Source organism: Molossus molossus, unplaced genomic scaffold (genome assembly GCF_014108415.1).
Source record: "Molossus molossus isolate mMolMol1 unplaced genomic scaffold, mMolMol1.p scaffold_m16_p_16, whole genome shotgun sequence".
Classification (NCBI taxonomy): domain Eukaryota; kingdom Metazoa; phylum Chordata; class Mammalia; order Chiroptera; family Molossidae; genus Molossus; species Molossus molossus.
Genome location: NW_023425351.1, coordinates 7,107,324 through 7,122,387, shown reverse-complemented (window position 1 = coordinate 7,122,387; position 15,064 = coordinate 7,107,324). Strand labels below are relative to the sequence as shown.

General features: G+C 37.4%; 1 pseudogene; it reads right to left on the bottom strand.

Moving 5' to 3' along the window:
• Positions 1-4,805: 4,805 nt before the first annotated feature.
• Positions 4,806-6,247, bottom strand: LOC118631876 (annotated as a pseudogene).
• Between the last annotated feature and the right edge of the window lie 8,817 nt (positions 6,248-15,064).

The window sequence follows — 15,064 nt, the reverse complement described above, 5'->3', positions numbered from 1 at the left end:
ATTACAGATGCTTTGTAGTATAACCTGAAATCTGGTAATGTGATCCCTCTACTTTGTTGTTCTTTTTCAAGATTGCTATGGCTATTCAAGGTTTTTGGGTCCATATGACCTTTTGAAGTATTTGTTCTAGTTCTGTGAAGTATGTCATTGGTATTATGATTGGGATTGCATTGAATCTTTAGATTGCTTTGGATAGTATGGACATTTTGATGATGTTAATTCTTCCAATCCATGAAGAAGGTGTGTGCTTCCACTTTTTCATATCTTCCTCTATTTCTTTTTTTTCAATGACCTGTATTTTTCTGTGAATAGGTCCTTGATTTCTTTGGTTAAGTTTATTCCCTGGTATCTTAATTTTTTTTGCCACGGTGGTAAATGAGATTCTTTCTTAGTTTCTTTTTCTGTGAGTTCATCATTGGTGTATAAGAAAGCAGTCGGTTCTTGACATTAATTTTGTATCCTGCTACTGTGCCCATTTCATTTATTAAGTCTAGTAAATTTTCAATGGAGTCTTTGGTGTTTTCTACATATAGTATCATGTCATCTCCAAATAATGACAGTTTCACTTCCTCCTTTCCAATTTGAATCCCTTTTATTTTTTCTTCCTGTCTGATTACTGTGGCTAAGACTTCCAGTACTATGTTAAATAGGAGTGTCGAAAGGGGGGCAATCCTTGTTTTGTTTCTCTTCTTAAGAAAAATGCTTTTAGTTTCTGCCCATTGAGTATGATATCGGCTGTAAGTTTTTCATATATGGCCGTTATTATGTCTAGATGCTTCTATCTCCACATTGCTGAACATTTTAACCAGAAATGGATGCTGGATTTTGTTGAAGGTTTTTTGGCATCTATTGATATGATCGTGTGGTTTTTATTCTTCATTTTGTTTATGTGGTGTATCACATTTATTGATTTCTGAATATTGTACCAGCCTTGCATCCCTGGGATGAATCCCACTTGGTCATTGTGAATAATTTTTTTGATGTATTTCTGGATTCAATTTGCTAGTATTTTGTTCAGGATTTTGGCATCTATGTTCATCAGGTATATTGGCCTGTAGTTTTCTTTCTTTGTAATGTCTTTTTCTGGTTTTTGAATTAGTATTATGCTTGCCTCATAAAACAAGTTTGGAAGTCTTCCTTCTTCTTGAATTTTTTGAAATAGTTTGAGGAGAATGGGTGTTAGTTATTTTTTGAATGTTCGGTAAAACTCCCCAGTGAAGCCATCCCAGACTGGGCTTTTGTTTGCTGGGAGAGTCTTGATTACATCTTCAGTTTCTTCTGTTGATATTGGTCTGTTCAAGTTTTCTCTCTCTTTCCGGTCCAGTTTTGGGAGACTATGTGTTTCTAGAAATTTGTTGATTTTGCTTAGATTGTTGAATTTGTTGCTATGTAATTGTTCATAGTAGTTGTTAACGATCTTCTGTATTTCTGTGGTATCAGTTGTTACTTATTCTGTTTCATTTCTGATTTTGTGTATTTGGGTTCTCTCTCTGTTTCTTGGTGAGTCTAGCTAAGGGTCCATCATTCTTGTTTATCTTTTAAAAAAACCAGCTCTTCGTTTCATTGCTCCTTTGAATTGTTTCTTTGGTCTCCATGTCATTTATTTCTGCTCTGATCTTTACTTTTTCCTTCCTTCTACTTGCTCTGAGGTTTTCTTTTTGTTTGCTTTCTAGTTGTTTAACTTGTGAGCTTAAGGAGTGTATTAGAGATTTTTCTTGCCTCTTGATTTAGGCCTGTAGTGCTATGAACTTCCCTCTCAGAACTGCTTTCGCTGTATCCCATTCGTTTTGTGTTGTTGTGTGCTCTTTTTCATTGGATTCCAGGGAATTTTTAATTTCTTCCTTGATCTCCTCGGTGACCCATTCATTGTTTAATAACATGCTATTTAGCTTCCATGTGTTCGAGTGTCTTTGCATGTTCTTGTTGCAATTGATTTCTAGCTTCATTCCATTGTGATCTGAGAAGATGCTTGATATGATTTCAATCTTCTTGAACTTGTCAAGATTTAGTTTGCATCCTAATATGTGGTCTATCTTTGAGACTGTCCCATGTGCACCTGAGAAGAATGTGAATTCTGTAGTTTTGGGGTGTAATTCTCTGTAGTTATTTATTAAATCTATTTGGTCTAGCGCTTCATTTAGAGTCTCTCTTTCCTTGCTAATTTTTTGTGTAGAGGATCTATTCAGTGATGTCAGCAGGGTGTTGAAGTCCCCTGCTATGATTGTATTTTTATTGATTTTTCCTTTGTAGTCTTCCAGAAGATTTTTAATATATTTTGGTGCTCCTATATTGGGTGCACATATGTTTATCCAGGTTATATCTTCCTGTTGGATAGATCCTTTCAATATTATGCAGTGGCCTTCTCTGTCTCTAGGTATGGTCTACATTTTGAAATTTATTTGATCAGATATAAGTATTACTACCCCAGCTTTTTTTTTCCTTTCCGTTTTCTTGGAAGATTTTTTTCCATCCCTTCACTTTCAACCTATATGAGTCTTTTGTTGTGAGGTGGGTCTCTTGTAAACAACATGTAGATGAGTCATGCTTTCTTATCCAATCAGCTACTCTGTGTCTTTTTATCAGAGCATTCAATCCATTTACATTTAAGGTGATTATTGATATGTATTTACTTATCGCCATTTTTGTTTAGTGTGATTATATTTTTCTTCCTATTTCTCCTGCTAATTACAGCAGTCTTTTAGCATATCTTGCAGTGCTGGTTTGGTGCTAATATATTCCCTTAGCCTTTTTTTTTTTTGTCAGGGAAGCTCTATATTTGACCTTCTATTTTGAACGATAGCCTTGCGGGGTAGAGTAGTCTTGGATTCAGATCCTTGTTTTTCATGAACTTGATTACCTCATGCCATTCCCTTCTGGCCTGCAGTGTTTCTCTTGAGAAGTCAGCTGAGAGCCTTATTGGGTTTCCTTCGTAGGTAACCTGTTGCTTCTCTCTTGCTGCCTTTATGATTCTCTCTTAGTCTTTAATTTTTGGGACTTTGATTACTATGTGTCTTGGTGTGGGCCTGTTTGGGTTCTTCTTACTTGGGACTCTCTGTGCTTCTTGAACTTGAATTCCTTCTTCTTTCACCAAATTAGGGAAGTTTTCTGTCACTTTTTCTTCAAATATATTCTCTAACCCTTGCTCATTTTTGTCTTCTTCTTCAGGGACTCCTATGATGTGAATGTTATTATATTTCCAGTTGTCCCTCAGTTCTCTTAAGCTGTCTTCCTATTTTTTAAGTATTTTTTTCCTTTTGATTTTCTGATTGGTTGATTTTTTCTACCCTGTCTTCTAATTCACTAATCCAGTCTTCAGCTTCCTCTATTCTGCTATTTAGACCTTCCAATGTGTTCTTTATTTCTGATATGTCATTCTTGATTTATTCTTGGTGGTTTTTAATTTCTAACTGGTTGATTTTCAATATTTCTATGTCTTTATTCATGGTGCTGATGTCCTTGCATATGCTGTTGAGCTTCCTCAAGATCATGGCTCTGAATTCTAGTTCTGATAACTTGCTAACTGCACTTCATTTGTCTCATCTTCAGTAGAGTTCTTTTGTTCTTTCATTTGGGATTTGTTTCTGTGTTTCACCATTTTGGCTATCACAGTGGACTTTGGAGCCTGCCAAATTTTTCCTGTGGGTGTTGGTGTTCTGCTGTTTGTGGCTCCCTCTCCTGGGTTTGGATGAGCCAGGGAGGACCCACGTTAAACACCACTGTCAAGTCTTACTTTCCTGGTTGAAGTTGCTAGCCCAGGGAGTGGGACAACTAGTTATTCTCTAGCTTTTTGCCTGGAGGCTATCAGTAGTACGTAGTTACTTGAAGAACCTTGGCTTCTCAGTTGAATGAGAAACTCCCTCAGGGGTGCAGCAGAAGGAGATTTCCTGAAGGTGGGGCAGATGCTGGTTGTTAATGGGTCACAATTTGCATTTTAATGGCCACTGGGTGGGGTTGAATCTCCAAGGGAGGTGCCTCTGCCTCTCCCCAGAGCTCTGGGAAGTGTAAGATGACCACCTTCCTGCATGGCTACAGCTCAGCAAAGGCTCTGAGTGCCCTCCAAAATCTGAGTGTCCTCACACAGTTCCATCTAGTCCACTCTCCCTCTGCTGGAGCCCAAGGTGACTGGATGTGGCTATTTTAGCCACTGTCCCAGCTCTGCTCTGTGGAGCCACTTGGGACTTTAACCCAAGGCCACTGCTCACAGCTAAGGCAGCCTCTGATCGTGGGCTCCCAGCCTCCTCTCGCATCTCCACAAGCTTACCGGGATTTAATCAGTGTCCCTGGTTATGTGGTCCTCCAAGCTGCTTTTCTGTTGCTGTTTCCTGACAATTTGTCTTCATTTTCATTGTAATTCCAGTTTGATTCTGGTAGATGGTCTGTGTAGCTTCCATTCACTCTTCCGCCATTTTAGTATCCTCTCTCTTGAAACATTTTAAGTTAGTAATCATATTAAGTTTTTAAAGTGAAAAGATTTGCAAAAGTATAACTAAAATGTTCATTTTTGTTTTCAGTTTCTTACTATTTAAACAAGTCAGTAGGTCATAAAGAGTCAAAGATTTCAGGGAACAACTTATTCAGTTTAGTTTTTAACCTCAAAGCATTTTCTTTAGCTCTCATGATAAAACTAAACACAGAAAAAAATAATAGAGTAAGCAAAAATATATACATAAAATTTTGGGTCATCCTCCTGTATAAATACTGGTCAGTGGCTTCAGTTCTTACAGCTGCCCATGCTGAAGCATTTCCCTTACGTCAGAATGATCACCACAGAACACTTTGCTGTATACTGAATATCTTTCTTTTCATCATCTTTCTTTTCAGTAATTATTCAATATCAGTCACATAACCTTGTTCCACACTATTTTCCACACTTCTTTTCACACTATTACCTTTTGTAATAACATTAATTTTATATTCATTTTTAAAGTCCTTGTTGACTTACTAAACAGCACCCACTTTTTTGTCTGCATTTTAAGAATGTGCCCTGATCCACATCTGGGAGATAAGGAACAAGGAGAATTAGAGATCATCCATTGGTTAGTAATGACTTGAGGATCAATGCTATCATGGGCGTCAGAGGAATGAACACAGAGAAACCTCCATCTCTTCTTTCTTCTTTTCTTTCATGTCCACTCTGTTGCTGCTACTGTTGATAGCTATAATGAGCTCATTCGTTTGAAAATAAGTGTACACTACCTGACGGAAATCCACCTCAAAGAATATACTAAACATGTCCTCTGGTGTTATATCAGCTTCACAAGCTCTATAGATATTAAATCTACTATTGCTTGAGTGATTACTTGTGTTAAATGGGTCTGTTCGCCTGTGTGCATCAGAGCCTTATAAGACACCAAGAGGCACTTGCAGCCAAAAAAAATAAGTTATGTTTAGGGAGTGAGGTAAGCTTATGCTCTAAGTCTTGACTCCCTGGTGACTTCCAAAGAATAGGTAAAATAGGGGAAAAATCATTAATCATGGTGACTAAGGGAGTTAAGGTCATGATCAGGATTATGGCCTCTACTAATTGGTCCCTCCTAGTGTAGGGGGTAGCTAATCAGTGCATCAGATCCTGATGTCAGTCAGCCATGGGGTCACTTCATCTTGTTTTGCCACTTTTCTGGGTTCAGAGTCAAAACATATCTAAAGTCTAGATGTTATCTGTCTTTGGGGTGAACAAACCTGAGGCTTTGTTCCTAAGATTGTTTGATGCTGATCAGAACCTCATTGTCCTGAGAGCTTAATGTCTAGCGGAGTGGCCAAGCAAGAAGGAAGGTGGCAGGTGAGTCAGGGTGCTGGATGGGGCTAGTTTGAATTAAAAGGGAAAAAAAAAGAGAAAGGACACGTTAAAGAAATCAAGCTTCTATGCGGTTACACATGATTGTTCTTTACTGCCTGTGAGGTCATACTGTTTTCATTTTTCTGGATTGCTTAAAACAGCATAAGCTTTTCCAGTCTGTTTAAAACAGCTGTTGCTCCAGGTGCATGGTTTTTGTCTGGAGGAAACTCCAAGGCAAGCTTCTAAAAGCTTTTTCAAATCTTCATCAGCATCTTTGGTAGTTCCAAGTACTTCATGGTAACTTTTACATTTGTTTATGCTGACCTCCATGCCGTGCTCTTTGGGGTGGCCTTTTCCACATTCCCCACTGCCAGATGTGCTGCCCCTTGTGCAGTTAGGCCTGCTTTGATCACTACTACCTGACAGATTTGAGCAATTAGGGCTATTTCCAGATGCGCTTCTATTTTTCATAATTATTTCCAATCGTGCTCTAGATCTCAATATCCAGTATTATCATCTTAAAAATAGAATAAGCAAGCTTTTCCATGTGATCAGTCTCTCGAACCAAAGCCACAGGCCCAGGGCAGTGGGTGTAGCTTTTGCACTTTCTGCAGGAAGCGCTGAGACTTCTCCAGATTGTTGGCATTGTGGGACTCCTAGGCGGTCTCTGCAGATTCCGCGCTGCAGCCAGGTTGTGCCTCCCTTTGTCATTGTTGTTCATTGTCAGACACATGCCTAAGGAATACACATTCTTCAAAGATCCATAAGATAAAGTGATGTCAAAAAGAAAACCTAATGAAAGTCCTCCGTGGATAATCATTTCAGAAATGAACCAGGAATGGAGTCACATGGGCATGTCTTCCTCTCAGAGACCCACATCACTGCCTCTCTGAATTCTACTTTCCTGTGGCACGGTTCTCTCTGAGCATCGGCCAGTCCTCATCCAACAGAGTGAGGGTCCGATGACGTTTAGGGAGCCGTCAACTACAGAAAGTAAAGGTTGCTCTAGCATGTGTTCAACAGAAAACTATTAAAAATATTAACACTATATTTTTGGATATAAAATTTTGTTGTATTTGAAAAATGTACTTTCTGAAAAAAATGGCGTATGTCTGTTTACCTTCATATTTTGTTTATACTTCATGAATTATTTTTAAATCAAAATTTGTATTTTGAGATAGTTGTATTCTGCCATGTAGTTGTAAGAAAGAGTAGATAAACAGCATTTATTCTGTATTAGTTTCAGGTGTACAGTATAGTGGTCAGACCATCATCTACTTTACAAAGTGTTCACCCTGCTATTTCCTGAAAAAAAAAAAAAGTTTCCTGATTTTTTAATAAGATATTATTTATTTAATTCAATTTTTTATTAAACATTGTTAATACTGATATTATTGCAGGTGTCCCCTTTTTCCCCCTTTGCCTGCCTCCACCATCCCCCCTTCCCCTCCCTGGGTCTTCACGAAACTATTGTCTCTGTCCACGGGGTATACATATGTATTCTTTAGCTAATACCTTCACCTTCTTCATCCAGTAAAATATTGTTGATTTTCTTTATTTTTTAAATATGTTTTTATTGACTTTTTAGAGAGAGGGAGGAAGGGAGAGAGAGAGGAACATCGATTGGCTGCCTCCTGCACACCCCCTACTGGGGATCGAGCCCAAAACTGGGGCATGTGCCCTGATCAGGAATCAAAATGGGACCGTAGTCCATGGGACGTTGCTCAATCCATTATTCGTAAATAAATGCTCTCTTAGCTCTCACCCAAAAGGTAACCTAAAGTAAAAAAAAAAAAAGAGAGAGAGAGAGAGAGAAAAAGAAGAAATAATATTTATCTTTTATCCGGTTTCTCCAAATGGCAACATCTCCAAATGGCAAAACTGTACTGGGACAGAACAACGAGGATGGTGACATTAATAGAAGAAAGACACAGATCAATTCTCTTAACCTATTACCACAAGAAATCCCTCATATCTTTAGTGCACACACTGTTCCTTCAGCCACCACACCTGCCCACCCCACCCCCTCATCCTGTAAGCCACTGATCTGCTCCTTATTTCTATATTTTTGTTATTTTAACATATATTACGTAGATGAAAGCATGTACTATGTAACTTGACTCTGTCTTTGTTCACTCAGCAGAATTCTCTGGGGATTCACCCAAATTATTGCTTATATCAATAATCCATTCCTTTTTTTGCTGATTAGTTTCCCACAGTATAAATAAACTAAAGTTTCTTTAATTATTCACATGTTGAAAGATATCTGGGTTTTTTCCAGTTTTTGTCTATTATAAATGAAGCTGCTATGTACAAGGTTTTCTGTGAATGTAAGGTTTTATGTCTCTGGAGTAACTGGCCAGGAGCACAGCTGTTGGGCTCACTGTTTTCAATGTGGCTTTACTATTTTATATTCCCCTCAACAATGTATGAGTTGTCCTGTTTCCTCAACTTATCACTGCCATTTGGTGTCATCACTGATTTTAACCATTTGGTGTGGGTATAATGCTAGCTCATGATTTTAATCTGTATTTCCTAAAGGATAATAAGGATGGACATGTTTTATGTTCTTATTTTTTATCTGTATATGTTCTTTAGTTAAATCTTTTACTCTTTTTTTAAAATTTAATTATTTTTGCTATAGATGTTTCTCCTTTTTCCCCCATTGACACCCTCCCCCCACCCTACTCCACACCCTATCCCCAGCTTTGTTGTCCATGTCCATTGGTTGTGCATACATGCATATAAGTTTTATGGTTAATCTTCGCTCCCCACCTCCTTTTCTGGGTATTGTGAATCTATTCACTAATTCCACAGCTCTGGGATTACCCTTTTCTTCAGAATGTTATGTTCATTATATTCCACAAATAAGGGAGATCGTATGATACTTGCCTTTCTCTTTTTGGCTTGTTTAGCATAAGATAATACTTTCCAGGTCCCTCCATGTCATCTCAAAGGATAAGACATTTTTCTTCCTTACAGCTGCATAGTACTCCATTGCATATATGTACCAAAGTTTGTTATCCATTAGTCTACTGATGGACACTGGGGCTGTTTCCAAATCTTAGCTATTATAAACAGTTCTGATATGAACATGGGGTTGCATATATTATTTCTGATTGGTGTTTCTGGTTTCACAGGGTATATTCCTGGAAGTGGGACCACTGGGTCAAATGATGATTTAATTTTTAATTTTTTGAGGTAACACCATAGTGTTTTCCATAGTGGCTGCACCAGTCTGCATTCCCACCAGCAGTGTACTAGAGTTTCCTCTTTTCCACACCCTCGCCAACACTCGTTGTTTGATGATTTGTTGATGGTGGCCATTCTGACAAGTGTGAGGTGATACCTCATAGTTGTTTTAATTAGCATCTCTCTGATGATTAGTGATGTTGAGTATTTCTTCATATGTCTCTTGGCCATTTGATGTCCTGTTAGAAGAGGTGTTTAGGTCTTCTGTCCTGTTAGAAGAGGTGTTTATTTAGGTCTTCTGTCCATTTTTCAATTGGGTTCTTTGTCTTCTTTTTGTTGAGTTGTATGAACACTCTATATATTTTGGAAATTAATCACTTATATGATGTCTCATTGGCAATTATGCTCTCCCATACAATAGGGTCCCTTTCCGTTTTGATGGTTGTTTCTTTTGCAGAAGCTTTTAAGTTTGATGTGGTCCCATGTGTTCATTTTCTCCTTTGTTTCTGTTGCCTTAGATGATGTATTAGTGAAAATTCTGCTACATATGATGTCTGAAATCTTATCTTCAAGGATTTTTATGGAATCGTCAGTCACATTTAAGTCTTTTATTCATTTTGAGTTTATTCTTGTGTATGGTGTATGTTGATAATCTAGTTTCATTTTTCTTTGCATGTAGCTGTCCAATTTTTCCAACACCATTTATTAAAGAGGCTGTCCCTCCCCGGCCTCTATAGTGGGGAAAAGCAGCAGCCCCATCCTTGGAGATTCAACCTTTCCCAGGTGAAGCAAAGAAATGCAAATTGAGGCTCATTAACAACCAGCATTTATCCCACCCTCTGGGAATCCTCTTATGCAGAACACTAGGGCTACATTCCGAGACACTGAGTAACTGACACTACTAGCCACCAAGAAAAAGCTAGAGGATAACTGAACCTTTCATGGGCTTGCAGATATACCCAGGAAAGCAAGACTTGAGAGTGGTGTTTAACATGGGCTCACCCAGGCTCATCCAAACCCAGTAGAGGGAGCCGCAAACAGCAGAACACCAATACCCACAGGGAAAACTTGGTAGGCTACAAAACCCACTGAGATAGACAAAATGGTGAAACAAAGAAACAAATCCCAAATGAAAGAATAAGAGAACTCTATCGAAGATGAGATAAATGAAATGAAACTATGCAAATGATCAGAGGTAGAGTTCAGAGCCATGATCTTGAGGAAGCTCAACAGCATGAGAAAGTACATCAGTACCATGAGTAAAGATATAGAAACATTGAAAACCAACAAAGTGGAAATGAAGAATGACATAGCAGAAATTAAGAACACATTGGAAGGACTAAAGAGCAGAGTAAAAAAAGCTGGGGACCAGATCAGTCAATTAGAAGACAGGGTAGAAAAAAAACAATTAGAAAACCAAAAGGAAAAAAAAAAAACACTTAAAAAACAGGAAGACAGCTTAACGGAAATGTGGGACAACTGGAAACATAATAACATTCACATCATAGGAGTCCCCGAAGAGGAAGAAAATTGGCAAGGGTTGGAGAATATATTTGAAGAAATAGTGACAGAAAACTTTCCTAAATTGGAGAAGAAAGAAGGCATTCAAGTTCAAGAAGCACAGAGAGCCCCAAGAAAGAAGAACCCAAACAGGCCCCAACCAAGACACATAGTAATTAAAATGCCAATAATTAAAGACAAAGAGAAAATCAAAAAGGCAGCAAGAGATAAGAAACAGGTTACCAACCAACGAAACCCCATAAGGCTCTCAGCTGACTTCTCAAGAGAAACACTACAGGCCAGAATGGAGTAGCAGGAAGTAATCAAGGTCATGAAAAACAAGGATCTGAATCTAAGACTACTCTATCCAGCAAAAAGCTATCATTCAAAATAGAAGGTCAAATAAAGAGCTTTCCAAAAAAAAAAAAAAAAAAAAAGGCTAAGGAAATATATTAACACCACACCAGTACTGCAAAATATGCTAAAAATGCTAAAAGAAATGCTATAATTAGTAGAAGAAATAGGAAGAAAAATATGATCACACTAAAAAAAATGAAAATAAATAAGTACATATCAATTATACCTTAAATGTAAATGGTTTGAATGCTCTGATAAAAAGACACAGTGTAGCTGCCTGCATAAGAAACATGACTTACATAGATGTTGTTTACAGGAAACCCACCTTCCAACAAAAGACTCATAAAGGATGAAAGTGATAAGATGGAAAAAAATCTTCCAAGCAAACGGAAAGGAAAAAAAAAGCTGGGATAGCAATATTCATATCTAATAAAGTAGATTTCAAAATGAAGGCCATAACTAGAGAAAAAGAAGGCCACTACATAATATTGAAAGGATCTATCCACAGGAAGATGTAACCTTGGTAAACATATATGCACCCAATGTAGGAGCACCAACATATATTAAAAATCCTCTGGAGAACTTCAAATGAGAAATCTACAGCAATAAAATCATAGCAGGGGACTTCAATACCCTGCTGACATCACGGGATAGATCATCTAGACAAAAAATAAACAAGGAACACAGACTCTAAATGAAGCACTAGATCAAATGCATTTAACAGATATCTACAGAGAATTATACCCCAAACCTGCAGAATTCACATTGTCCTCAAGTGCACATGGGACATTCTCAAAGACAGAGCCCATATTAGGGCACAAACTAAGTCTCTAAAGTTCAAGAAGATTGAAATCATATCAAGCATCCTCTCAGATCACAATGGCATGAAACTAGAAATCAATTGCAACAAGAATATGCAAAGACATTTGAACACATGGAGGCTAAATAGCATGTTATTGAACAATGAATGGGTTACCATGGAGATCAAGGAAGCAATTAAAAACTTACTGGAAACCAATGGAAATGAACACACAACAACACAAAAGCTATGGGATGCAGCTAAAGCAGTTCTGAGAGGGAAGTACATAGCAGTATAGGCCTACCTCAAGAAGCAAGAAAATTTTCTAATAGACTATCTAACCTCACAACTTAAAGAACTAGAAAGCAAACAAAAAGAAATCCCAGAGCAAGTAGAAGGAAGGAAATAGTAAAGATCAGAGCATACATAAATGATATGGAGACCAAAAAAACAGTTTAAAAGATCAATGAAACAAAGAGCTGATTCTTTGAAAAGATAAACAAGATTGATGGACCCTTAGCTAGACTCACCAAGAAACAAAGAGAGTGAACCCAAATTTACAAAACCAGAAATGAAAGAGGAGAAATAATAACTGACACCACAGAAATAAAAAGTATTTTTAAGAGATATTATGAACAATTATATGGCAACAAATTCGACAATCTAAGCAAAATGAACAAATTTCTAGAAACACACAGTCTCCAAAAACTGAACCGAGAAGAGATAGAAAAGTTGAACAGACCTATAACAACTAGGGAAATGGAAGACATAATCAAGACTCTCCCAGAAAACAAAAGCCCAGGCCTGGACGGCTTCATGGGGGAATTTTACCAAACATTCAAAGAAGAACTAATACCCAGTCTTCTCCAATTATTTCAAAACATTCAAGAAGAAGGAAGTCTTCCAAACTCGTTTTATGAGGCCAGCATAATTCTAATTTCAAAACCAGAAAAAGACTCTACAAAAAAAAGAAAACTACAGACCAATATCTCTGATGAACAAAGTTGCCCAAATGCTGTACAAAATGCTAGCAAATCGAATCCAACAATACATCAAAAAAATTATTCACCATGACCAAGTGGTATTCATCCCAGGGATGCAAGGCTGGTAAAATATTCACAAATCAATAAATGTGATACACCACATAAACAAAATGAAAGATAGAAATCATATGATCATATCAATAGACTCTAAAAAAGCATTTGACAAAATCCAGCATCCATTTCTGATAAAAATGATCAGTAGTGTGGGAATAGAGGGATCATTTCTCAACATAATAAAGGCAATATATGAAAGACCCACAGCCAACATCATACTCAATGGGCAGAAACTAAAAGCATTTTTCTTAAGAACAGGCACAAGATAAGGATGCCCACTTTTGCCACTCTTATTTAACCTATTACTGGAAGTCTTAGCCACAGCACTCAGACATTAAGAAAAAATAAAAGGAATCCAACTTGGAAGGGAGGAAGTGAAACTGTCATTTTTCACAGATGACATGATACTATACATAGAAAAACCCCCAAACTCCATAAAAAATTGCTATACTTAATAAATGAATTTTCCAAAGTAGTAGAATACAAAATTAACATCAAGAAATTGATGGCATTCTTATACACCAATGATGAAATTACAGAAAAAGAAACTAAAAAAACAATCCCATTTACCATCATGGAAAAAAAATTGAGATACCTAGTAATAAACTTAACCAAAGAAATAAAGACCTATTCACAGAAAACTACAGGTCATTGAAAAAAGAAATAGAGGAAGATATAAAAAAGTGGAAGCACATACTCTGTTCATGGATTGAAAGAATTAACATCATTAAAATGTCCATATTACCCAAAGCAATCTATAGATTCAATGCAATCCCCATCAAAATACCCACGATATACTTCACAGAACTAGAACAAATATGTCACATGTTCATATGGAACCAAAAGAGACCTTGAATAGCCACAGCAATCATGAAAGAGAAGAACAGAGTTGGAGGGATCACATTACCAAATTTCTGGTTATACTACAAAGCCACTGTAATCAAAAGAGCCTGGTACTTGAACAAGAACAGGCATATAGACAAGTGGAATAGAACTGAAATCCCAGAAATGGACCCAAGGCAATATGCTCAATTCATATTTGACAAAGGTGGCAAGAGTATACAGTGGAGTAAAGACAGCCTCTTTAATAAATGATGTTGGGAAAATTGGACAGCTACATGCAAAAAAATAATACTAGACCATCAACTTACCCCATACATAAGAGTAAAATCAAAATGGATAAAAGACTTAAATGTGACTCATGAATCCATAAAAATCCTAGAAGAAAATGTAGGCAACAAAATTGCAGACATCATACACAGCAAAATTTTCACTAATACATCCCATAAGGCAACAGAAACAAAGGTGAAAATGAACACATGGGACTACATCAAACTCAAAAGCTTCTGCACAGCAAAAGATACTATCATCAAACTAGAAAGGCAACCCACTGTATGGGAGAGCATAATTGCCAACGATATATCAGTTAAGGGGTTAATTTCCAATATATATAGAGTGCTCATACAACTCAACAAAAAGAAGACAAAGAACCCAATTGAAAAATGGACAGAGGAACTAAATAGACACCTCTCCAAACAGGACATACAAATGGCCAAGAGACATATGAAGAAATGCTCAACATCACTAATCATCAGAGAGATGCAAATTAAAACAACAATGAGGTATCACCTCACACTTGTCAAAATGGCCACCATCAACAAATCATCAAACAACAAGTGTTGGCGAGGGTATGGAGAAAAGAGGACTCTAGTACACTGCTGGTGGGAATGCAAACTGGTGCAGCCACTATGGAAAACAATATGGTGTTACCCCCCAAAATTAAAAATTGAACATCCATTTGACACAGTGATCTCACTTCTAGGAATATACCTTAAGAAGCCTGAAACACCAATCAGAAAGAATATATGTACCCCCATGTTTTTAGCAGCACTATTTACAATAGCTAAGATCTGGAAACAGTGCAAATGTCCATCAGTAGACGAATGGATAAAAATGCAGTGGTACAAATACACAGTGGAGTACTATGCAGCTGTAAGAAAGAAAGATCTCTTATTCTTTGAGATGATATGGAGGGACCTGGATAGTATTATGCTAAGTGAAATAAGCCAGTGAGAGAAAGACAAGTATCATATAATCTCTCTTATTTGTGGAATATAATGAACATAACAGTGTGAGGAATGGGGTAGTCTCAGAGTCGGGGAAGTAGATTACAGACTGAGAATTCCCAGAAGAGGGGGTGGTGGGGGAGAGATAAACCACAAAACTTATATGCATGTTTGCATGAACAATGGACATGGATAACAAAGCTGGGGACAGGGCAGAGAGGGAGGGGGAGGGGGGAGTCAGTGGGGGGGAAAGGAGAAACATCTGTAACAAAAATAA